Source organism: Somniosus microcephalus, chromosome 13 (assembly GCF_052327205.1).
Source record: "Somniosus microcephalus isolate GS21.2 chromosome 13, FLI_Smic_1.0, whole genome shotgun sequence".
In the NCBI taxonomy this organism is placed as follows: domain Eukaryota; kingdom Metazoa; phylum Chordata; class Chondrichthyes; order Squaliformes; family Somniosidae; genus Somniosus; species Somniosus microcephalus.
In genome coordinates, this window is record NC_140999.1 from 26737828 (window position 1) to 26763000 (window position 25173).

General features: G+C 45.7%; 1 protein-coding gene across 1 annotated transcript in view; it reads right to left on the reverse strand.

Annotated features, from left to right (window-relative positions):
* tbxa2r (thromboxane A2 receptor) overlaps window positions 1–25173 on the reverse strand; it is a 52296-nt gene that overhangs the window by 18168 nt on the left and 8955 nt on the right. The window lies entirely within an intron of this gene.

The following is a 25173-nucleotide window of genomic DNA, read 5'->3' on the forward strand; positions in this document are numbered from 1 at the left end:
GTCCTCTTCCCTTTCAGTGGGCAGAAGAGACCTCCCCAGGAGATCAACGCAGCCTGGTTGCACATTGCACAGGAGGACACAAGCAGGGATGTGGGCAGGAGGACCAGGCTGCAGTGGTACAAACCTTTCAACGATCTCAGTAGATCATGAAACGTTACTGCAAAGCCACACTCAACCTCATCCTGCTGTGCCATTCATCACATCCCCATCACTCTGCCTTCCCTACCCTACTCCTGCACATCCTTACTGACACCAACTTACCTTGCACCTCCACCCATCCCTCTCTATCTACATTATCACTTCCCCATCTCACTAGCCACCCCTCACACTCACCCTCATCCTAGTCCAATCATACCAAGTAACACACAAGGGTAGGCACTTGGATGTTTTAGCCAATGTTCATGTGAAGTTTCTGCTAATGTGCTGTTGAACATTGAAACCTTTATTTTCAGCACTTTGCATTCTTGGACAGATTTGTGTGCACCTTTGGAAATGGCTTAGTGAGTTGCAGTGAATGGTGAGACATAATGGTACGCCCTGCAATGGCGATGAGTGTGAAAGGAATGGCTTGGGCATTGTAGGGATGCTTTATGTGTCGGTGTGGGGTGGTGCCAACCTGGCGCATCATGTGGCAGCCAGGGTGTACAGCGTCAAGTGAAGTAAATCTGGCTATGGTGAGGCCATTCCTGGCGTCCTAGGCAGCAATGTGGTCAGGTGCTAATGCCCTGTGTCCTGTGCAGCATCAGGTGATTGCGGAGAAGATTGGTGTTGTTGTTGGTGCTGCTGGTGTTGGGGCTGAGCATGTTGGGATTATGAGGACCAAGGTAAGATCGTTTCAAGAGCACTGATGCTGATGGAATAGATGGCAGGTGAGGTTGAGATGACAGAAGCGATCTGTCAAGGGTGAGAGAGGTTGTTCCAATGAGGCGACACTGGATAGATAATTTACTCCAAACACTTTACAAGCTGCATAAAGCTCAATCTGTCTTCCAAATGCAGTAAGCAATAGCTTCTAAATCTTGGAAAGTGAACAGCTATGAAATAGGAGCTTTTATAGACCATTTGCAGCTGTCAAGTTATGAAATCATCCCAAGCTGACACAACTCCCGACCTCCTTAACTGACGTGATCCCCGAGCAGCGGGAAAGCCGTGGGCAAACTCTTAAAACCTAAAAGTGAGCTTAAAATAGTTTTAAAATGCCTGTTAACTAGCTCTTCATAATCTAAATTGCCTCCCCCACCGCTGAGTGTTGGGTCTGTTCTGCGATGACAGACCCGACATCTGGGAAACTAGCGTGGTTGCTTACCTGTTGTCAAAAACACGCTGGCTGACCCCCCGAAAAACTCCCCCCTTAGGTTCCACCCTATCTAGATTCCTAAAATTTTAAATAAGGGTTGCAGGATGCAAACTGCTGTATAAGAGGATATACGTTAGGTTCTCAGCCAATCAATACACTTAGAAATCTATTTTGGTCAATGAATTGTTGTTTATTGGCCATGCACCTTCTCACATACAGAAGTGGTTCATTTATCTCTTTGAGCCTAAATTATTCTTTTGCACTAACTGGCCAATGCAAAATTTAGGCTGAATTACAGCTAATCTCAATAATATTCTTCAGAACTGATGGTTTACTACCCACCATCCTGTCAGTTATGCTATATAAAACTTTTAAAAGTGTCAAATGTCTTTTTTCTCCCCGCTTATTTTTTCGTTATACTTTAGGAATATTCATTAAAATAATGAGCTTCTGAAAGGAATTGTCCCAAAATAACTTTGTTTTAAAGATATCTTAAAATTATAGAACACAATTACTTTTTAAATATTGATTGATTGATCAGACCTGTCCTAGACAAATGCAGGATACATACGCGGAGGTTAAAATAAGGCAGTCATTTTTGCATTGCTACTCCATACACAGTAATGAAAGAAACTGCAAATATATTTTTCTATTTACTTTTAAAAGTAAATTGTTAATTTCAATTGTGATTCTTAGAAATATTTTAAATCATTTTTCCCTCTTTAAGCACCCTTGCCTCATACAATGGCTGAGAGGGCAGGCAGATCTCTACCATTCCCGCGCTGTTATTAACTGTCGAGAGCCGTGAGATAGGGTAAATATAAACACTTATGAGACTGACACACCTCCCTTTCACTTTCCTGAATTGTGACTCAATTGTGAGCTTAATTTACAAATATTGATCATGTCAGGTGCTAACTACGAAGAAGCACTCAGTGAAACACCTAGAGCAGAGAAGATTGAGAGGAGATTTCTTAGAGGTGTTCAAAATCATTTGGGGTCTAGACAGAGTAGATAGAGAGAAATTGTTCCCATTGGCAGAAGGGCCGAGAACCAGAGGACGCAGATTTAAGGTGATTGGCAGAAGATCCAAAGGCGACATGAGGAAAAGCTTTTTTACGCAGCGAGTGGTTATGATCTGGAATGCACTGCCTGAAAGGGTGGTGGAGGCAGACTCAATCGTGGCTTTCAAAAGGGAATTCGATAAGTAACTGAAGGAAAGAAATCTGCAGGGCTACGGTGAAAAGGGCGGGGGAGTGGGACTAGCTGAAGTGCTCTTGCAGAGAGCCGGCACGGGCTCGACGGGCCAAATGGCCTCCTTCTGTGCTGTAACCATTTGATTCTATGAATGATAGCTTAAGATATGACAGAGAAGCAAACCATCCACAGAATATATTATTCAGCTCATTGTTGTGCTGGTTGAAAAATGTGGTATTATTCCATGCTGACTGTGAACCAAAGTAGATCATCATCATTTTTAGCTCCATTGAAAATAACTTCAAATTATGCAACTCAACCTTAATAATATATTGTTTTGTGTCTCTAATTTTTTCTTCCTGATAGGTTAAGTATCTGTTTATCTCCATTCACGTTAGTTATTCCGCATAATCACATTCTATTATTAATCCTTTTCTGGCTTGTCATTAGTACAAGATACTCAACACATTTGAAAACGTCACGCATTAACACTTTCTAATGAAGCACTCTGATAAGCTGCACGGTTTGATATGTTACGAATGGTTTGCGGCCGCTTGATTAATAAAGTAAATACATCAGACATCAGCACTTGCATATTGTTGAGAGATGTTTTGTATACAAGATTTCTGACGTCAAAAAAAAATTTGAGTAACATTTTTCCATCAGACAATATTAACATGTGGCAGGAGAAGTAGCTGAGCTCCTGAGGTTATAACCAGCACTGAGACAGGACTAACATTACTTCTGGTGAGGTTGGCCATAGCTCTCTCGTATGTTTGACATGACTTGACTTAGCCAGCCTGTTTAACTTGCAAACATTTATCTTATCTCACAACTGGCAATGACACATCCTTTATATATTTTGTGACAGCTTAAAATTGGCCTCCAGCAAGAGGCAAGAAAATCAGCTGTTTAAAATTATTATATCATTTTGTTAAACAAAAAATAACACTCTTAAAGCTGTACGAACATAGAAACATAGAAAAATAGGAGCAGGAGTAGGCCATTCGGCCCTTCGAGCCTGCTTCGCCATTCAATATTGTTGTGTTTGTACCGCTATCCACAACTACATAAAATAATAAAGCAGCAGAGACTGAGAGTAACTTCAAGTGATCTTTACTGGGTAACTGGAACTTCGGCACTGACTATACAAATCGATACGCGTCTGTTATATACGCTCGCAACTAAGAATATACATCCGCAAAACAAAGTAGTCCCTTCAATGTTGTATACATTACACTTCCTCCCCCTTTAGTTTAATTAACGCAAAATTTCTATAATTAACATACAGAGCCTGTCTTTACAGTAACCTTTTTGTTTTCTTAAAAGTAACAAAATTCAAATTCCAACATAACATTTTATTTTGTCAACAGTCCTTTTACAAGTCAAGTCTCTGGGGAGGCTTCCTCTGCCTCTCTGGGTAACGTCTCTCCAGACTCTTTTGCTTTGGGGAATGAGACTGTACAGGTACAGGTGCATCAGGTGAGCTATCAGCACAGGTAGAGCTCTCAGCTGTGGATGAGGCTGGTGCTGATGCTGATGAATCAGGAGTGTCTGTTTCCATGTCAGGTGAGTCTGGGCAAGGTATAGGGGTGTTTTCCACCTGAACATCCAGAATTTGGTCCACATGACGTCTCAAAACGTTCTCTCCCACATCCACAGTATACATCAGTGGTCCCTCTCTTGTGGATATTGTCCCTGGTTGCCACTTTTCCATCCGGAAATCACGAGCAAGAACTGACTGTCCCACACTGAAGCTTCTTGTTGGCTTAGCATTCAAATGTTTGAACTGTTTGTTCTCTACATCACGACGTACATTCGGTTTAAGAAGGTCCATGCGAGATCTCAGGTTCCTGTTCAGAAAAACATCATCGCTGGAGTCTGATTAGTGGCTGCGTGTACTGCGTTCCGATAAGCAAAGAGGAAATTGTCTATCTTGTGTTGCAGTGGTAGACTCTCACTGTACATTGCTTTGATGGCTTTCTTGAAAGTCTGTACGAATCTTTCTGCCAAGCCATTTGTAGCTGGATGGTACGGGCAGATGTGTAGTGCTTGATTCCATTTTTCCTCATGAAACCTTGGAATTCGTCAGAGACAAACTGTCGTCCATTGTCTGTGCAGATTTGTTCTGGTAGGCCATTTCTAGCGAACATGGTCCTCAGAACTGAAATGGTCTTTTCAGATGTGGTTAATTTCATTTTAATGACCTCGGGCCATTTGGAATGTGCATCGACTGCAATCAAGAACATGGAGTCCATGAACGGTCCAGCAAAGTCGATGTGCACACGTTGCCATGGTGATGAGGGTCATTCCCATGGATGGAGAGGGGCTTGTGGTGGTGCGTTCTGGATCTTTTGACATCCTGAGCAGCTCTTTGTCAGGTCCTTGATCTGTTTGTCAATTCCCGGCCACCACACGTAAACACGGGCAAGGCTTTTCATCTTTACCATACCTAAGTGGCCTTCATGCAGTTCATCTAGCATTCGGTTACGAAGCTTGGGAGGAATCACAACTCGTGAGCCGCATATCAGTGTTCCCCAACACACTGATAACTGCTCCCTCCTAGCTGAGAATGCTGGAAACAATGAGTCACCATGCGCTGGCCATCCCTTCACAGTGATGTCATAAACTTTTGACAATGTAGGGTCATTGCATGTTTCTCTTTCAATGAGGGAGTTTGTCACTGGTAGCTGCTCAACTATTGTTGTGTGAAATACCTCTGCTGAGTCAACTGTTGTAGTTCTCTCTGAGGCCGGCAGTGGTAAACGTGACAAACCATTGGCGTTGCCATGTTGCTTGGTCCCCTTGTATTCAATGTCATACAGGTGAGCCCCTAGGAAGAGTGACCATCGTTGTAGCCGTTGTGCCGTCATCACTGGAACGCCCTTCCTTGGGTTGAAGATTGAAATGAGAGGCTGGTGGTCAGTTAACAGTGTAAACTGTTGACCATACAAGTAGTGGTTGAATTTCTTGACTCCCCACACAAGGCTGAGGGCCCCTCGGCCAATCTGTGCATAATTGCGTTCAGCTGTAGTCAATGATCTTGAGGCAAAGGCTATTGGTCTTTCTGAGCCATCTGGGAACTTATGTGACAACACGGCACTAATGCCATGGGGTGAAGCATCACATGCCAGTCGAATAGGTAAGGATGGGTCAAAGTGAGCTAGCACCTCTTCTGAAGTAATGAGTCTTTTACTCTCTTGAAAAGCTTGTTCACATCTGTCACTCCACTTCCATTGTGACCCTGTCTGTAGCAGTGCATTTAGTGGATGTAACACTGTGGATAGGTTGGGCAAGAACTTGTGATAGTAGTTCACCAGTCCAAGATATGATCTCAACTGAGACACATTTTCAGGTGTTGGTGCATTAATCACAGCTTCAATCTTGTCTGGAGACTTGTGTAAACCGTCCTTGTCAATCACATGTCCACAGTATGAGATTTTCTTTTTGAAAAACTCACACTTGTCTCGGTTCGCTCGGAGCCCATACTCCCATAACCTGATGAGCACCTGTTCGAGGTTGGAAAGGTGGTCGTTGTCATTCTTGCCAGTAATGATGATGTCATCAAGATAACACTGAGTACCTGGGATCCCCTGCAGGACTTGGTCCATTGCCCTTTGCCAGATTGCAGGAGCTGATGCTATTCCGAATACCAGCCGATTGTACTGGTAAAGGCCTTCGTGCGTATTTATTGTCAGGTACTTCTTTGATGCATCATCAATTTCCATTTGGAGATAGGCCTGGGCCAAGTCAATCTTTGTGAAGCGTTCCCCTCTTGGCAGGGAAGCAAAGATGTCCTCAATGCGAGGCAATGGGTACTGTACTGTGTGGAGGACTGGGTTAACAGTCACTTTAAAGTCTCCACAGATGCGCACTTTTCTTGGCTTTCCTGGTTTTGTGCTGGAGGTTTTCTTCATCACTGGAACTATAGGTGTGGCCCATTCACTCCAATCCACCTTGGACAGGACCCCTAACTGCTCCAAGTTCTCCAGCTCTGCTTCTACTGAAGGGCGAATTGCATAAGACACTGGTCTGGCCTTGCGGAACTTTGGATTTGCGTTCTCCTCAATCTTAATTTTTGCTTTCATGCCCTTAAGTGTTCCTATTCCCTTCTTGAACACTTCCTAAGAGTCAGAGAGTATTTGTGACAGTCTCTCAGGAGTGGCGTTGCTGTCCTCCTTTGCTGACACAAACAGTGCTTGGATGGTGTGCCAATCCAACTGTATTTTCCTGAGCCATTCGCGTCCCAGCAATGGTGGTCCTCCATTTTCCACTACATAGAGGTTCAATTGCGGTATTTTTTTTTCTTTGTATGTCACTGTCACTTTTATTTTACCTTTGGGGCACACTCTTTGTCCTGTGTATGTCTTTAACAGTACTTTAGTAAGCCTTAGCGGTATGTGTGAAAACAGTCGTTTGTAGTCATGTACCGAGGTCACTGTTAAAGCTGAGCCTGTGTCCAACTCCATTTTCAGCCTAACTCCTGCCACTTCTGGAGTAACCCATATTATTCTGTGATCCCCTGTCTCTTTCACACTGTCACTTTTTTCTTTATCTGAACTGTCTCCAGTCACGTAGTGTACCTTCTTGTATCTATCTTTGAAAGGTTTCTTGTTTTCAGTCACTTGATGTACCTTTTTGTTACTTTGTATTGTATCAGTTTTCGGCTTCTTATTTGCTTTGCAGACTCTTTCAATGTGCCCTCATCTGCCACATTGTCTGCAGTCTTTGGGCTAGAAATTCAGTGGGCTTTGCGCCCAGTTACCGCCCAAATAGGGTTTCTGCGCCAGTGTAAGAGGGTGCGCTGATATTCAGCGCTGCGGTAATGGCGGCGGTAGCCGGTAGCGCTGCGCCGACACCGATGACGTCATTGGTGTGCGCAGTGCCCCGGTTCCACCCCGCTTCCGGCCCAAACCCCATATTTAGTTGCGGCCGCCTCTTCTGCAGCGGCCGCAAACAGCGATTGAAAAACGGGGCCGTACTGCTGCGCTACTGGGGCGCTTTAAGGTGGAGGTGCGGCCGGCCGCTTTTACGGCGGCCGCCAGCCCGCACCTCCTTCCCCGGCCTCCTCCACCCCCCCCCCCCGCGGCATTGCCGGCTGCTTTCCGCGAGCCCGGCACTTCTCCGTGGTGCCGGGCTTATTTGCCGGCACAATCCAGCGGCGATCTCGCTGTTGCAGGCACCTCCCCCTTGAGAAGGAGGAGGCCTGCAGTACCGCAGCCTGCCGCTCCGCAGCGGGTGGCGCAGTGGGGCCTACAGCGCAGAAATTCAGTTTCAACGCCCCAAGCGGGGGCGGGCACACCCTGGAATAGCGGCCGGTTCCGACTTGGGGCGCAAAAAGTGAATATCGGACGGTCGCACATGGCTCCGCACCCAGCGCTAACTTTTGGCCGTTAGCCAGCTGGCGGGGCCATAGTGAATTTCTAGGCCTTTATCTTTAAACCAAAATCATTGTGGTCATGTGACATTTTGCCACAGCGATAGCACTTCTTTTCTTGTTTCAGTAACATTTTATTAGTTGAATATTCCAGGGATTTTTGTTGAATTTCTAAAGCGCCAAGTGCTGCTGCTTCCATTGATATTGCAATACTCAGAGCCTTCTCCAATGTGAGGTCTTTTTCAGACAGGAGCTTCTTTTGTGTGCTTTCACTTTGCATGCCACACACAAATCTGTCCCTCAATGCGTCTGATAAGCCCACTCCAAATTGGCAATGTTCTGATCATTTGCGCAACTTTGCCAAATATTCAGAAATGCTTTCATTTTTGCTCTGGTTCCGTTTATGGAATTTAAATCTTTCGGCTATGAGCAGTGGTTTGGGGCTTAAATGGTCTTGGAGTGTGTCCACTATTTGTTTGAATGTTTTGTTTGCTGGCTTTTCAGGGGTTAATAAACTACGTAGCAGCCCGTATGTCTTTGCGCCCATAACACTCAGCAAAACAGTGGCTTTCTTTTCTACCTTCAATCCGTTAGCCTCACAGTACAACTCCACTCTTTCAATGTAAGTTGCCCAGTCTTCAATGCTGCTATCAAATGCTGCAATAGTGCCAATCATCGCCATTTTTTTCCAAACCCGTTTTTCTTTCTTTACTAGTTAGCTAGTGTCATGCAAGTCCTGTGCACTTTTCACTTGACTTACGTATCCCCTGCCTAGCTTAGCAAGCGTGCTCCGTTTTCTCTACCTTCTCGCTCCTTTCTTCCGAATTTCGGTGTCCTCTGGATGCGATGCCAGAATAGGAAGACGTAGGTTCATAATTCTCGTCGCCAATTTGTTGTGTTTGTACCGCTATACACAACTACATAAAATAATAAAGCAGCTGAGACTGAGTGTAACTTCAAGTGATCTTTACTGGGTAACTGGAACTTCGGCACTGAACATACAAATCGATACACGTCTGTTATATACGCTCGCAACTAAGGATGTACATCCGCAAAACAAAGTAGTCCCTTCAATGTTGTATACATTACAAATATGATCATGGCTGATCCTCTATCTCAATACCATATTCCCGCTCTCCTCCCTTGATGCCTTTTGTGTCTAGAAATCTATCTATCTCCTTCTTAAATATATTCAGTGACTTGGCCTCCACAGCCTCCTGTGGTAGAGAATTCCAAAGATTCAAAACCCTTTGCGTGAAGAAATTTCTCCTCATCTCAGTCCTAAATGTATCCTGAGGCTGTGACCCCTCGTTCTAGGCCCCCCCCCAGCCAGGGGAAACATCCTCCCTGCATCCAGTCTGTCTAGCCCTGTCAGAATTTTATACGTTTCAATGAGATCCCCTCTCATTCTTCTAAACTCTAGTGAATACAGGCCTAGTCGGCCCAACCTCTCCTCATACGACAGTCCTGCCATCCCAGGAATCAGTCTGGTGAACCTTCGCTGCACTCCCTCTATGGCAAGTATATCCTTTCTTAGGTAAGGAGACCAAAAGGCTCCAGTTTAATTTCTAGCAGAATTATACAACAGTCTCCTGGAGTTTAAATTTAGAATCACATTGTTTTACATGAAAAATAAGATTTTATAATATGCTATTTTCATTTCCAGATTGATTTATCACCCGTGCCCTAAATGAATAATATTACACCCAGGTACACAGGTACTGGAGATTCCCCTTTCAACTGTGAAACAACAACAACTTGAACTTATATAGCACCTTTAACCTATAAAATGTCACAAGGTATTTTACAGAGGGGAAATAGATAATCCAACAAACTAGCGCTTCATATATTGAGCCAGCGAAGGAAAGTTAGGAGAGGTGAGGTGGCTGAAAGCTTAGCCGAAAAGATGGGCTTGAAGAAAGCTTTCAAAGATAAAGACAGAAGTAGCGAGTCGGATGAGTTCAGGGAAGGAGTTCCAAAAAGTGGGCCTGAGACAGTTGAAGGCTCTGCCACCAATGGTGTTACGATCTTGAACAAAATGCTTGAAAGGGTGGTGGAAGCAGATGAAATAGTAACTTTCAAAAGGGAATTGGATATATAGTTGAAAGGAAATAAATTGCAGGGCTATGGGGAAAGGACAGGGGAGTGGGACTAATTGGAGAGCTCTTTTAAAGGGCTTGCACAGGCACGATGAGCCAAATGGCCTCCTTCCGTGCTGTAAGCCTATGAAAGCAAAGAATCAAAGAATTGAATGGTGTGGGAAGAGATGCAAGGCTGGAGGAGGCTGGAGGGCAGCTTGAATAAGGCAGTGGATGGATTTGAAGATGAGGCTGAAGATTTTAACTTCAATATTCTGTGAGGCAAAGAGCCAGGTGTAGACCAGTGAGGACGGAGGTGGTGACTGAGCCCTTTCATTCATATACATGATGTCATGTATATGTCCAAGATGGGTGTGACCAATCGATCCAAATGTAAAAAGTAATTGTGTTTTATCATTTTACGTTATCTTTAAAACAAAGTCATTTTGGGGCAATTCCTTTCAGAAGCTCATTATTTTAATGAATATTACTAAAGTATAAAATAAAAATATGTTGGGCAGGGCCGCTTTCAGCAATGATAAACTTTAATAGCATCAGCACAAACCTCGAGCAAGCTACTTCCCATAGGGTTTGTTTTGTTGCAATCAAAACCATTTGAGAACACTGCCAATTTTCAGAATCAGAAGATGCTCTGGCTCCTGCTGAAGATTATGGTAAGGTATTGCACCGTACTTCTTTTAAAATCTAGGTGCGAGGCATTATTTAAAATTGGTTTCAAAGGGGGAAAAATTCACTGGGGTGCGAACGTCACCGGGACTCTAAGTTTAGCGCCCTGAAAAAGTTAGCGCCCCTGCGCTATAAATTCAGTAGTAGCTACTGGAAGTGCTCCACCTCCTTCTTGGGGCACTACCAGTGAATTTCTCGGCGCTATGTGCAACAGCGCCACGTGCGCCGCATCATTGCAGGCCTCCCTCCCCTGATTAAAGGGGAGGGGCCTAATGCTGCGTGCACCGGGGAGCGGGGTGCCAGGAAAACCAATCGCAGCCGGCACCCTGAAGAGAAAAGGGGAAGGTGCTGGCAGTTGGCCAAATAAAAATGGCCGCCTGACACCTGCCCTTTAAGTAGCTTCGCCGCGGATGCAAATGCGCTGCCCGGACCCTGTCGGACATATCGTCCGGCGGTAGGTCAAGGGGTACAACCCAAGTTTGCAGCCGGGGCGCGAGCGGGGCACTGAGCACGGCGATGACGTCATCGCCAGCGACGCAGCGCTGCGGGGCACTACTGCCTACTGCCGCCGCTAACCTCCTGCTGAATTTCGCGGGAGGCGTTAGTGGCGCCACACCTGGCGCTAGGAGCTTTGCGCCCCATTAGCGCCCCCCGGTGGCGCTAAAGGAAGGTGCAAATCAACCCAATTTTTACCCCAAAATATCTTGCGGTAACCTTTTTTACTCCTTTCCTAGCTTTGTTCTTTTGCCACAATAAATTTACTATCTAGAGAGGCAAGGTAGTTAACATTGTGATTGGCAGACAAAGAGACATGATCCAAACAGACTGAATTGGGGGTGGAGGCTGGGGTTAATGTCTCCTTTCAGCCACTAGCTGGGCTACCCTGCTTCTTCATGGCTTTCAATCCAGTTATTAGATTGAGAACTCAACCAACTGAAGAAAATGAAGTACAGTATTTGAGTGCCTTGAAACTTTAATGTTTTGGCAGCAAACTGTCGAGGAAAAAGGAATGCTGTCACTTGGAGCGGTTCTACAGTTCTAGACTCCCATTCAAAGGGTAAAAGTTCAAGTCTCAAGCTTGATTGTCACTCAATTCTCAATACATACGTTTTACTGGACCTTGGCCAAACTCCTTTATAGAATACTCCTTTACTCTGAGTGTTCTTTCTCTTATGGCTGCTACTACAAAACCAGCCTCGACCCCACAGATGCAATCTTCAATCAAAATTCAACAGCAGTGATGGTGGCTGGTGACACCCACTGTGCAGAAGACACAGACTTCCTGCCCTTCCAGCTGAGGGAACCAGTGTGGCAATGATTAACACCAGTGGTGACCTGATCCTTAGGGCGATAAGCAGCAGCGTGGCAATTTTCCAGAACAAATGTTCACATAGAGGAATGGTAGAGGATTATGTCAGTGAGTAAAGATGTCCTATGTGACAGCAACATGCCATTCCTGCTTAGTCTCCCTGTAGCTTTCAATACGGTCAATCACTCCATCCTCCTTCATCACCTCTCCTCGTGTAATATTCTGATTCCATTTGGACTTTTACCAACAAAGCCACAAATCACCAATGATTCTCCTCTCATGCCAACATGGTCATCCCTAGTGTGCTCTAAGACCCATCCTTGGCCATTCCTTTCCTCATTTACATGCTGCTCCCTGGTGACATTATCTGGAAGCATGGGGCAAGCTGCCATATGTATGCCAATGGCGTGCAACTTTATCTCTCCACCACCTCCCTTGATTCCATAACCATCACTGTGCCTTCCAACTGTCTGTCTGGCAGTGTGTCATGGATGAGCCAGAACTTTCTCCAGCTGAACATCATCAAGACTGGAGCAATCCTACTCAGCTCCTGCTAGAAACTGCAAACCTCAGCTCCTATTTCAGGCCTCTTCCTCACTGCTTCCTCAAGCTGAGCCTAATAGTGTGCAGTCTCTGTGCCCTGCTTGACTTTGAGTTCAGCTTCCATCCAGTCCGTCACCAAGTTTCCTTCTTCCACCTATGCAATGTTATACACCTAAGTGGTTTTTGCACCGCCCCTACTGATAAAACCCTTAATCAATAACTTCTCCACCTCCCAGCCTGATTTCTCCAACTCCCTTCTCACTGACCTCCTGAATTCTTCCTTACATAAATGCCAATTTATCTGAAACTCTGCCGCAATTCTACACTCCACTAAGTCCCATACCTCTACCACTCTGATCCTTACATTTTTCTGAGTTTGCTCCCCATTCTCCCAGCATGTTGCCTTTTTGTCCTCATTTTCAAACCAGACCGTGTTCTCCCACCCAACCTATGCAATCTTTTTCAACTCTATGGGCGCGATCTTGCCAGCCCTGGGGAGGCGGGTATGGAGGCAGGACTGCCGGGAAAATGGCAGAATTTGGGGGCGGGTGCCCAACCCGCCTCCATGCCATCTTTAAAGGAGGCGGGTAGCCGTCCCGCGCCGGTTCCCATCTCTTTGGAGGCGGGAATGTATTAAAGCCTATTAACTGCTTGTTAACAGATAGTTAACTGGCAGAAAATAGGATTATTCCCTTTTTGCCCTCACAAGTGCGAGCTTCCCAAAGGCTCCGAAACCCGCCAGATCAGCGAGGTGAGTACTGGGTCTGCGGGGGTTGGGGGGGTCCAAAAGTGTGCTGTGAAGGTAAGTGATGGGTGCAAGAGTGGAGAGGTGAGTATCTGAGGTAAGTGCAAAGTGTTAGTAAAAGTGTACTTACCTTTGTTTCTTCCTGCAGGCTTCAGTCGGTGTGTATGCGGAGAGTCTCGCATCTCCGTGTTGGAGATGACAGATGGCCGTTGCATTCTCCAATGCAACAACCATCTCATTTCTGCAAAAGAAAGAAGTTTGATGAGGTCTTCAAGACCTCATCAAACTACAGAAAATGCTTTTTGACAGATGAAACGTCATACGTTGACGTTCTCTGCAACCGGCTTCCCCTTAATTGGCCTGCTAAGTCCGCTGGTCAATCAAGGGAAAATAGCGTGGGTTAGCCAGAAGTTGATGGAGGCGGGACTGAAACCCGACAAGTGGGAGACCCGCCTCTAAAAGCTCCCCATTGAGAAAATCACCCTCTATGTCCCTCTGATTCTGTTCTGGATTACTGTGCATGCCCTATCCCTCCATTTCACTGTTGGTGATAGAACCTTCAGCCATTATGTCCATGCTCTCTGGAATTCTCTTCCTAAAGCTCTTCACAATGCTTCCTCTATCAATTCTTTCATTATGTCCACAAAATTTACATCTCTGACTGTGCTTTCCAAGGGGTCTAAAAGTGCAAATTTCTGTTACTGGCCGATTCATTTCTCCACTGCAATAGTCTGCATCAGGAATGAATCCTCTTCTGGGAGATAATTTCTGAAGCATAGTCTGAAACCCTGTGCTGATACCTGAAGGTATTTCTGTCTTTCTGTCTCTCCTTCATTTCTTGTTGCATTTTACTATTTCTTACTGTGTTTTTATTTTTTTTTCTGGGCCTTGTCCCTTTTTGTTCTTTATTCCTCAAGGCTGCACCATCTAGTGGATAGCATGAGCATTTATGGGTCTGATGGTCTTTTCTCACCTTTTCCTGTGCTCAGAACAGATAACAAACTAGCCTGAAATGGACCCAACTTTCATGAAAGACCATAAAAAGCTTGGAACATAAGAACATAAGAAATAGGAGCAGGAGTAGGCCATTCGGCCCTTCGAGCCTGCTCCGCCATTCAATGAGATCATGGCTGATCTTCGACCTCAAATCCACCTTCCCACCCGATCCCCATATCCCTTGATTCCCTTAGTGTCCAAAAATCTATTGATCTTTGTCTTGAATATACTCAACGACTGAGCATCCACAGCCCTCTGGGGTAGAGAATTCCAAAGATTCACAACCTTTTGAGTGAAGAAGCTTCTCCTCATCTCAGTCCTAAATGGCCGACCCCTTATCCTGAGACTGTGATCCCTAGTTCGAGACTCCCCGGCCAGTGGAAACAGTCTCTCAGCATTTACCCTGTCAATCCGTTAAAAGACTAGTGTGATTGTCATTATGCTTTAACCTAGTCAGACAGAGGCTAACAGCATGATATCACCAGACAGCAATGCTTTTTATTTGTATACTACAGAAGTATTGAAGTATGTGGATAAATTACAGAGTTTTACAAATCTCGGGAGACAATTTGTTTACTTGATATAAACTTTGACCAACCATGTTTTTTTTGTGCTGGCTTTGAAGTCTGTTAAAGCGTAATGACAATCACACTAGTCTTTTAATGGATACAGACACAAAACTGAGAGGCTGGTAGCAAATAACAACCCAATTATTACTATATAATACAAGTCTGTGAAATTGATTTCCCTCCGGTAGTAATTTAGCAAATCTATGTGCTTATTTCCATTTTTGTAGGGACACCTTTTGAAAAAAGGAATAAATGATCCATTGCAACCAGCAGCACACTGTGAACAACTGTGGTGGAATTTGCAGCCAACAGAATGTCATGAGAATAATTTCAATATTCTAACTCTCATGAAACACCAAATAAGGAGATATCTGACATAAACACGAAAAAGGTTAAATCATATAATACTGAAATTCAAAGTATGCTAAATATTTAAAATCAGTGCCGTAGAAATAAATAGCCAAGAAATTATTGATGGAAATGTTAGTGTATGCCTGTTTAACGGGTTTGTATGATATTCCTCTGTGGGCTGTTTTAGTGGCGTTATTAACCCATCTAAAATAGCTCAATTAAAAAAATGGGCAGAAGAATTTCCCATTAAGCGATCACACGTTAATATCACCACAGTAATTTCGTGGCTCATATTTCAAAGCTGTATGCTTATAGCGTAACCAATTTATTTACATATTTGTAGGCCCTGCCCTTCGAAAAAAAGAAAAAGCATGTTGGTTAAATATTTTTATGCAAGGGGAAAGGCATGGCGAAAAACAAAATTAAAAATGAGAGTCAGTTGGGGTAAACAAGGAATCTCTGTGGTAGGTTTTTTTCTGTGAGTTGTGGGGATAGTGGCCTAGAAATTCAGTGGGCCTTGCGCCCACTTAGCGCCTAAAGAGGTCTTCTGCGCCGGCGGGGTTGGTAGCGCGGAAATTGAGTGCAGCGTTAATGGCGGCGGTAGCTGGTAGTGCTGCGCCAGCACCGATGACGTCATCGGTGTGCGCAGCGCCCCGGTTCCGCCCCGATGCCGGCCCGACGCCCATATTCAGTTGCGGCCGCCTCTTCCGCAGCGGCCGCAAACAACGTTCGTGAAACACGGCCTTCATGCAGCGTTAGTGGGGCGCATAAAGGTGGAGGTGCGGCCGGCCGCTTTTTTGGCGGCCGCCTGCCCGCACCTCCCTCCCCGGCCTCCTACACCACCACCCCCCCGCGGCATTGGTGGCTGATTCCCGCAAGCCCGGCACTTCTCCGTGGTGCCGGGCTCATTTGCCGGCAGAATCCAGCGGCGATCTCACGGCTGCAAGCAGCTCCTCCTTAAGAGAAGGAGGAGGCCTGCAGTACCCCAGCCTGCTGCACCGCATCGGGTGGCGCAGCGGCAGCTGGAGCGCTGAAATTCACTTTCAGCGCCCCAAGCGGAGGCGGGCACACCCTGGAACAGCGCCCGGTTCCGACTTGGGGCGTTAAAAGTGAATTTCTGGCGGGCGCAACGGGCTCCGGGCGCTGCGCAAACTTTTGGGCGCAACTGAGCTGGCGGGGCCATACCTAATTTCTAGGCCAGTGTGTCTGGGAAGGATTAGAGCTCCCAGGAAAGATTAAAGCTGTAATGGGGCGTGAGGAAGGGGAAAGCAACAACACATCTGTGATTTAAAATGGGAATGCTGTTGCAAAAAGGAATTCTGGCGGAATCCAGCAATCAGCGTTTAGATGAAACCTAAATAATCCAGAAAGTAATTTTGTTCCGCTGCCAAGTTAGTGAGTTGCCACATAAATACTGTGGCAACAAGAGCAGGTCAGAGGCTAGGTATTCTGCGGCGAGTGTCTCACCTCCTGATTCCCCAAAGCCTTTCCACCATCTACAAGGCACAAGTAAGGAGTGTGATGGAATACTCTCCACTTGCCTGGATGAGTGCAGCTCCAACAACACTCAAGAAGCTCGACACCATCCAGGACAAAGCAGCCCGCTTGATTGACACCCCACCCACCACCTTAAACATTCACCCCCTCCACCACCGGCGCACTATGGCTGCAATGTGTACCATCTACAAGATGCACTGCAGCAACTCGCCAAGGCTTCTTCGGCAGCACCTCCCAAACCCGTGACCTCTACCACCTAGAAGGACAAGGGCAGCAGGCGCATGGGAACACCACCACCTCCAACTTTCCCTCCAAGTCACACACCACCGACTTGGAAATATATCGTCGTTCCTTCATCGTCGCTGAGTCAAAATCCTGGAATTCCCTCCCTAACAGCACTGTGGGAGTACCTTCACCACACGGACTGCAGTGGTTCAAGAAGACGGCTCACCACCACCCTCGCAAGAGCAATTAGGGATGGGCAATAAAAATGCTGGCCTCGCCAGCGACATCCAAATCCCGGGAACTAATTAAAAAAAAGTCCCAATTCAATTAATTATCTGGGGCAGAACAGACTGAAGATGGATGGAAGGGAAAACTGGCAGGGATCCAACTTTGGACTACCATTCAGGTCACATACAATGACAGTGATCAATGGCTGTATCCTGGAACATGGCTAGGAAAAAAAAACTTGATCAGATTTTGTTTAATTAAAGTTTTATTGTGCTCCAATTTTGACATTATCTTGCATGAACTCAGTGAAGAAAAACACTGGGGTCTAAATTTAACATCATTGGGTCTGTTTTATGGCCATAATATGACAACAAAGTTGTGACTATTATGGAGTCGGGGGAGAACTCCTGCTCCTTCTGTCCCCACAGCAACATTTTTAGGATTAAAAAAAACGCTTGTGTTGACTGCCAGTACTTAGGCCGCAGTGGCCACTGAAGAATCTGAGTGGGGAAGGCCCGAACCCTGCCCCACTCATTGCAGACCAATTTCCGTAATGTGGCCTAAAACAGTCATTAGTCCCTTCATTTACATCTGTAAGGCACCTAACGCCAGTTTTAGGTGGCCACCAGGGCACCTGAAAAATGGCCCAACCCAATTTTGGGACGGGCATTTTTCAGGCATCCTTGGAGTGCAGGGTGTAGGTCCCTGAAATTGGTTCTTGTTGTTACCATTTTGTACCCCATCACCTAGAAGGACAAGGGCAGCAGGTGCACGGGAACAACATCAATCTCCAAGTTCCGCTCCAAGTCACACACCATCCTGACTTAGAAATATATCGCCGTTCCTTCATTGTCGCTGGTTCAAAATCCTGGAACTCTCTCCCTAACAGAACTGTGGGAGTACCTTCACACATGGACTGCATGGGTTCAAGAAGACTCACCAGCACCTTCTCGAGGGCAATTAGGGATAGACAATAAATGCTGGCCTTGCTGGCGATGCCCATATCACGAGAATGAATGATAAAAAAATATAAAAAGAAAAATACTGCTGATGCTGGAATTCTGAAAGAAAAACAGAAAAAGCTTGAAACACACAGCCAGCCAATCGGCATCTGTGGATTGAAGAGGCATTCTCTATTTCATGTGCTTGCCAATTTTCAGAACTCAAGCAGGGTTCTGAAGAAGGGTAGGCACCCAAAACATAGACTGTGTTTCCAATTTTGTAGACATATATAAGATTTCTAAAATACTACCATGTCCATCTGACTTTAACACTGTAATAGATGAATTGCGAAAAAGTGATATGATTTAACTAGACTTCATTGACAACTTAAGCTCCATCTGGAAATGATTTGAAAGTAAAAGTTTGATGAAAATGAGTCAAAGTCCTTTCAGATGCTTTAAAAGTCATCAGGTCATTGGGGTCACAGGGAGATGTTGATCCCCTCTGGCAATAGCTCAAGTGACTGAGATGTAAGAGATGAACTCAAAGCTGAGACCTCAAACTGAGCTTCTCCAACATTGACTTTGATTCAGCACAATGATCTAGATGAGGAGGATGACAACGATGGGGAAGTTGGAGATCAGGATGATGATCATGTTGGAATGGAGGATATTTACTACAGCTCCACTAACCAGAGCAACCAACCACTAAACAGAGTTTGCTATGTGTGAATAATTGGAGATATGTACAGACCTTATTTAAGTACACAGACAAGCAGAGAAAGTGAAGATGAAATTTGATAGAGGTGTTTAAAATCATGAAGGATTTAGATAGAGTAAATAAAGAGAAACTGTTTCCAATGGCTGAAGGGTCGTTAACCAGAGGGCACAGATTTAAGATGGCTAAAGGACCAGAGGCGACATGAGGGAAACATTTTTATGCAACGAGTGGTTAGGGTTTGGGATGCACTGCCTGAAAGGGTAGTGGATACAGAGTCAATGGGCTGGATTTTCCAAGCCCCGAGGAGGCGGGCATGGAGGTGGGACAGCTGGTAAACTCGGAGAAAGTGGGGGCGGATGGCAAAGCCAGGAGGCGGGAGGGTGTGCAGCTTCGGGTCCTGTCTCCTGGAGGCGGGAAAGGCATTTAATCCTTTTAACTGCCTGTTAACAGGTAGTTAACAGGCAGAAAAAAGGATTAGTGCCATTTTACCTTCACAGGTGAAGGCTTCCCGACCTCGGAGAACCCCATCGGGTTGGAGGAGACATGGAGAAGGTCTGCGGCGGTCGGGGGCACCTGGAAGTAAGGTGCAGAGGTGAGTGATGGGTGCAAGTGTGGAGTGGTGAGTGATAAGGTTAAAAAAGTGTGCACTTACCTTGTTTTTTTCTGCAGCCTTTAGCCACGCTGGATGGGGAGAGCCGACATTCTCCTTGCCAATTTCACATAATGGCTGTTGGATCCTCCGATCCTACAGACATGTGAAATTTACAAAGTTAAAAGGTATGATGAGTCCTCACCACAAAGTCTCATCAAACTAAAGAGAATGTCAGTGTTTGACAGCTTCACAGAGCTGTCAAACGCTGTCATTTCTTCTTTCAAGAAGTCCTGACAGATAGCACGTCTGATGTTGACGTGATCTGTCTTCCTCCCTAATTGGCCTGCTGAGCCCACAGGGCAAGCTTAACAAGCTCAATCAGGGGAAAATCCCTCTGAATGGTCAGGCGAGGATAGAGGCGGGACATTGACACGACAAGCAGCAGTCCTGCCTCCAACTCGCCTCCATTCACAAAATCCAGCCCAATAAGTAGCCTTCAAAAGGGAACTGGATAAATACTTAAAGGAAGAAAAATTGCAGGGATATGGGGAAAGAGCGGGGGAGTGGGACTGACTGGATTGCTCTTCGAAAGAGCCGGTACAGGCTTGATGGGCTGAATGGTCTCCTTCTGTGCTGTACTATTCTATGATTCTAAAAGCAACTTTTAGAGGGTTGCACTCAATTTCAAAGCAACGTAAAATATCAGCCAAGTGCCTACTGGTTACTGACCTTAAAACCCTATAAATATTCAAATTCATAACACACACGCTCCATCTGTTTTGCATTCAAATGCAGCATGAATCACTGTATTACCATCATCATTGAAGTCATTGCAATCCTAAGTGTCATGCCCATTATTCTATGGGATTTGATGATAGTTGTTCAGTACTTTGACAGCAGCTCACCCATGCCAAAATATTGACGCAATAGCATTGTCTGTTCAACAGTCAGACACAAAGCAATGCTGTGTTTATACTTGTAACCTTTCATCTTTTTCTGATCAGATCATTTTACCTCAAGTTGCAAAGGTCAGTGTGAGTGAAATAATGCTGTTGAAGAAATACCGAAGACCGCGGAGAAGAAAGAAATTTGACAACTTTGAGTCCTGTAGCTGTTCTCACATGAAAATAAACTCCTTACTGATGAATAAAGCATTACATGGAAAATCTTGCTGAGTTACACTTTTTTTTAAGTCTGTAGCTGAAAAGTATTTTACTGGTTACGCTTCTCAACTGAGTCCATTTGTAAAATCATAAACTCCCTTTAATGAAACAGACATTTAAAAAAATCACTGTGTGATTTGGATGTACTTAAAGGTGTTGTATTAATCACCGTTACTGAAGTTAAACATGCTTCGCAGGTGGGCTACACAGGACTGGTTGTACAAGTGGGTTTATTTATATCAGGCTGTGTTTAGAGCTAATTTTGTACATTTCCCACCAATGATTTCCATTCTAGACTGAAGTAGAACTAGGAACGAGATGGTGAAGATTTTAAATTATATTTATTTATACAAGAATTCCATGGTGTAGAATACCATGAATTGTGATATTTTTAATTAATCCAGGGGATGAATTTGCTCGGGACCTCCCGCTGTGTCGCCATAACTACAGCGGAAATCCTGTTACCCACGGAAACGGAGGTTCTGCCAAACTTTTGCAAAAGTTACAGCGGGAAATTTACCGAAAAGATCTACCCCACCACCCCACAACAGTTGTTGTCTAGGCAAATAGGTCTTCTTAAGATTGCCAATTTCCAGAAACCATAACCAAAGATGTAGGCTCCGATTTTATTGCTGGGCGGGATCCTTCCGTGCGAGGGGCCTGGGGAGCAGTGAGCTGGCATGCCGATGTACAGCAGGATTTTAAGTCACAGGCCTCATTTCCATATCCAGGCCAGCGCCCGCCCGATTCCAGGCAGAAGTAACTATCTGGCTGGCGGGTGGAAGCGTACATTTGGGCGGAAGGAGGCTATTGCCAGTGACCCGCTGTAATGGTCCCCAGCAGTCAGGAAAATGGTGAAGAGGGGGGCGATCACGTTTGGGGAAGGGGGGGGGGGGTAGTGGAAGCTCGGGGCAAGGGAGGTCCAAGGTTTCCTTCTGGGGTCTGGAGGAGCACTCCTGTTCCTCCTGGCCCACAAGAAAACCTAAAAAATGTTAAAATAACTTACCTGCCTGGGCCTCTTCTGGCCCACGATCCAGCTCTCAGCAGGTTTGGCCAGATGGGGAAGCAATCACTGTTTCCCTGCTCAGCCCTCAAGTTGAGATAGCAGATCGGGCCCAATGACATCTTTGGAGCTCAACCTGCATATCTGAAGAGGACCCTGCCGGCTTGGGGCGGGTGTTCTCGCCGCCTGCATTTTTAAATTGTGGGCAGTCTGATTGGGGCGGTAATGGAATGGGTAAGTCCACCACTCCATTTCAACTGACCCTCGTCTGGTTTCCACCAGGCAGTGGAAGTTAAAACCTGGGCCGTTATCGCAACTCACTGACCCGCATAGCTACTAATGAAGGCACATTCATGGCAAGAAACCTGGATGTATCATTACATTTAACCTGCAAGCACCATGTATGCGAAATGTGAAATATTGTTTTTTGTATCTTTACACTCTTCCAGGTTTCCTGCTCCTGATTGCTGTCCGGTGACCTTCGAAGGAAATAAACGTGTGTAGGCATTGAGTGATGCTGTCCATGTTTGAATAGCCTGACAACATTCGCTGTCAAGGTTCACACATGAAGGCAAGGCGCCACAGGGAGACCAGTGCCCCTAGCAAGGGGTCAACAATTTGAGAAAAGGAGAGGGGTGACAATTGGCAGAAAATGAAAAAATAAATTGCTCTATTCTATCCTGAGCAACTTGCCTTAGTCCCAACCTCTAAAGATCTCCCTCACTACACCAGTTGTAACAATTTTATTTCCCATACCAGCCATCCTTGTGGCCTCTGAGTAAGATTTCCAATTTGGTGCCATATTGGGGTAGTTTTGTACTGTGGTTCCGTGCCCACTGGGAGCTGGATTGAGACCGGACAAACTCACTTCACACTGGGCTTGCACAGCCACCAGACAGTAATTTTGACCTTATCGGCTAGAAGTGAACCAAAATCCCAGAGGGGGAAAGACAGTGTGTTAACCTATTCTATCAGTGGTTGGCTTCCTATCACACTGCTCTTCATCAGGTTACGTGGCGGTATATGATGTTTGTGACACAAGAAATTCACCACCAATCTCTCTTTGCTCCATGAGAAATTCCTTACTTTCTTCCAACACCACAGTTGAGATGAAGAAATTGGTGTTTTGGGAAGCCATTTTCATGATCTATGTCCTACCACTGGATGGCACAACACATTAGAGCACTCATAAGTTGCTGCACCAGTGTGACATGCCATCCTGCCCCATTATATCAATTTATATAAACTAAAGAAATAATTTTCCAACAAGAGACTCTGCCAATAGTTAGAACACATTGCAAATTTGGATGCTCTCTGCATTGTGTCAGCTGTGGCTCAGTGTGTAGCACTCTCTAGGTGGGAGGGGCGAGGAGGGAGCAGGTGCTGCTGGGTGCTTGATTGCTGCAGGAAGTTGGAGTGAGTTTGTGACAAGTTGGTGGTGGGTTTTTTTCAGGTTTTAGGGCCTTTTTGGTCCTTAAACAGCAGCCAGATGGCTGCTGAGGGGGATGGAGGGCTGGGCCCCTCAGAGGACAATGTTCCCAAGATGAATTTAATCAGGGGAGAAAATGTTGGGGGAGGGGAGAAAAAAAGAGGCCCAAAGATTTGAGCCGGGACCCCTGGATGTTTGGAAAAGAAAACACAGTGGTGGTTCAGTGTGAGGATAAGGAGATACGAGCTTGGGATATTATCCAGGCGATACATGAGGACTGCGGTGAGGGCAGCTGCTTTGCCTGCCGACCAAAGCCGAACGTTGGGTTTGAGGTGATGGTCAGTGGCCGAGAGGCAGTGGAAAGACTTTTACTGAGCTTGAAGGGTGGAGATAAGTTCTTGGAAGTAACTCTGCTATATTCTGAAGAGGTAGTGGTCTCATTCTTAAACCTGCCGGTTTATATTGAGAATGATGTGCTAATAAAAAAGTTGGAGTCATGGGACATTAAAATTTGCTCAGCAATAAAGAGCAGATATTATCCAGGAACGTGAGTAGCAGATGGAACCCGTTATGTAAAGGTGCGGTTCCCAGAGGGGGTGAAGTCATTGCTGTACAGCATGAAATTCGAGAAAATGGAAGGGGTGCAGTACTTCCGAGTACTGCATGATAACCAAGTGAAGGTTTGTTATTATTGTCTTGGACACGACCATCTTGTAAGAAGCTGTCCAGACTTGTACTATTATAACTGCGGTGAGTCTGGACACATCGCTCGGAGCTGCAAGGCAGAGAACTGTGGGGTGTGTCACAAAGGCCCCACCCGCTGTGAGTGTGAGGCAGAAGGAGGCCCCTTGAGTGGTGAGGAGATGGGAGAAGAGAAGATGAATTATGAGAGTAAACTGGCAAGAAATATTAAAACAGATAGTAAGAGCTTCTATAGGTATATAAAAAGGAAGAGAGTAGCTAAAGTAAACGTTTGTCCCTTAGAGGATGAGACTGAGGAATTAATAATGGGGAACGGGGAAATGGCAGAGACACTGAACAAATATTTTGCATCTGTCTTCACGGTAGAAGACACTAACAACATCCAAATAATGGATAATCAAGGGGCCACGGGGAGGGGGGATCTAAAGACAATCACTATCACTAAGGAAAAAGTACTTGGTAAAATAATGGGACTAAAAGATGACAAGTCCCCTGGACCAGGTGGCCTGCATCCCAGGGTCTTAAAAGATGTGGCTGCAGAGATAGTGGATGCATTGGTTGCAATATACCAAAATTCCCTGGACTCTGGAGAGGTCCCAGTGGATTAGAAAACTGCAAATGTAACACCCCTATTTAAGAAAGGAGGGAGACAGAAAGCAGGAACCAAAGACCAGTTAGCCTAACATCTGTCGTTGGGAAAATGCTGGAGTCCTTCATTAAGGAAGCAGTAGCAGGGCATTTGGAAAATCATAATGCAGTCAAGCAGAGTCAGCATGGTTTTATGAAAGGGAAATCATGTTTAACAAATTTGCTGGAGTTCTTTGAGGATGTAACGAGCAGGGTGGACAAAGGTGAACCAGTGGATGTGGTGTATTTGGATTTCCAGAAGGCATTTGATAGGGTGCCACATAAAAGGTTACTGCATAAGGTAAGAGCTCACAGAGTTGGGGATAATATATTAGCATGGATAGAGAATTGGCTAACTAACAGAAAGTAGAGAGTTGGGATAAATGGGTCATTTTCCGGTTGGCAAACGGTAACTAGTGGGGTGCCACAGGGATCGGTGCTGGGGCCTCAACTATTTACAATCTACATTAATGACTTGGATGAAGGGACCGAGTGTAATGTAGCCACGTTTGCAGATGATACAAAGATGAGTGGGAAAGCAAGTTGTGCAGAGGACTCAAAGGCCTAGAAATTCAGTGGGCTGCGCCACCAGTTAGCGCCCAAAGAGGGCACTTAGTGGCTTTAGCGCCACTGGCCACACCTCCCGCGATATTTAGCGGGGCGCTAATGGCGGCGTTAGCCTGTAGCGCTGCGCCACCACCGATGACGTCATCGGTGTGCGCAGTGCCCCGCTCCCATCACCATATTTGGTCGCGCCCGCCTCTTTAACGCCGGACGCAAATCGCGACCGGTTCACAGGGCCTACCTGTGGCGGTAGTGGCGCAAGTTAAGGTGGAGGTGCGGGGCGGCCGCTTTTTCGGCGGCCGCCTGCCAGCACCTCCGTCCCCAGCCTCCTA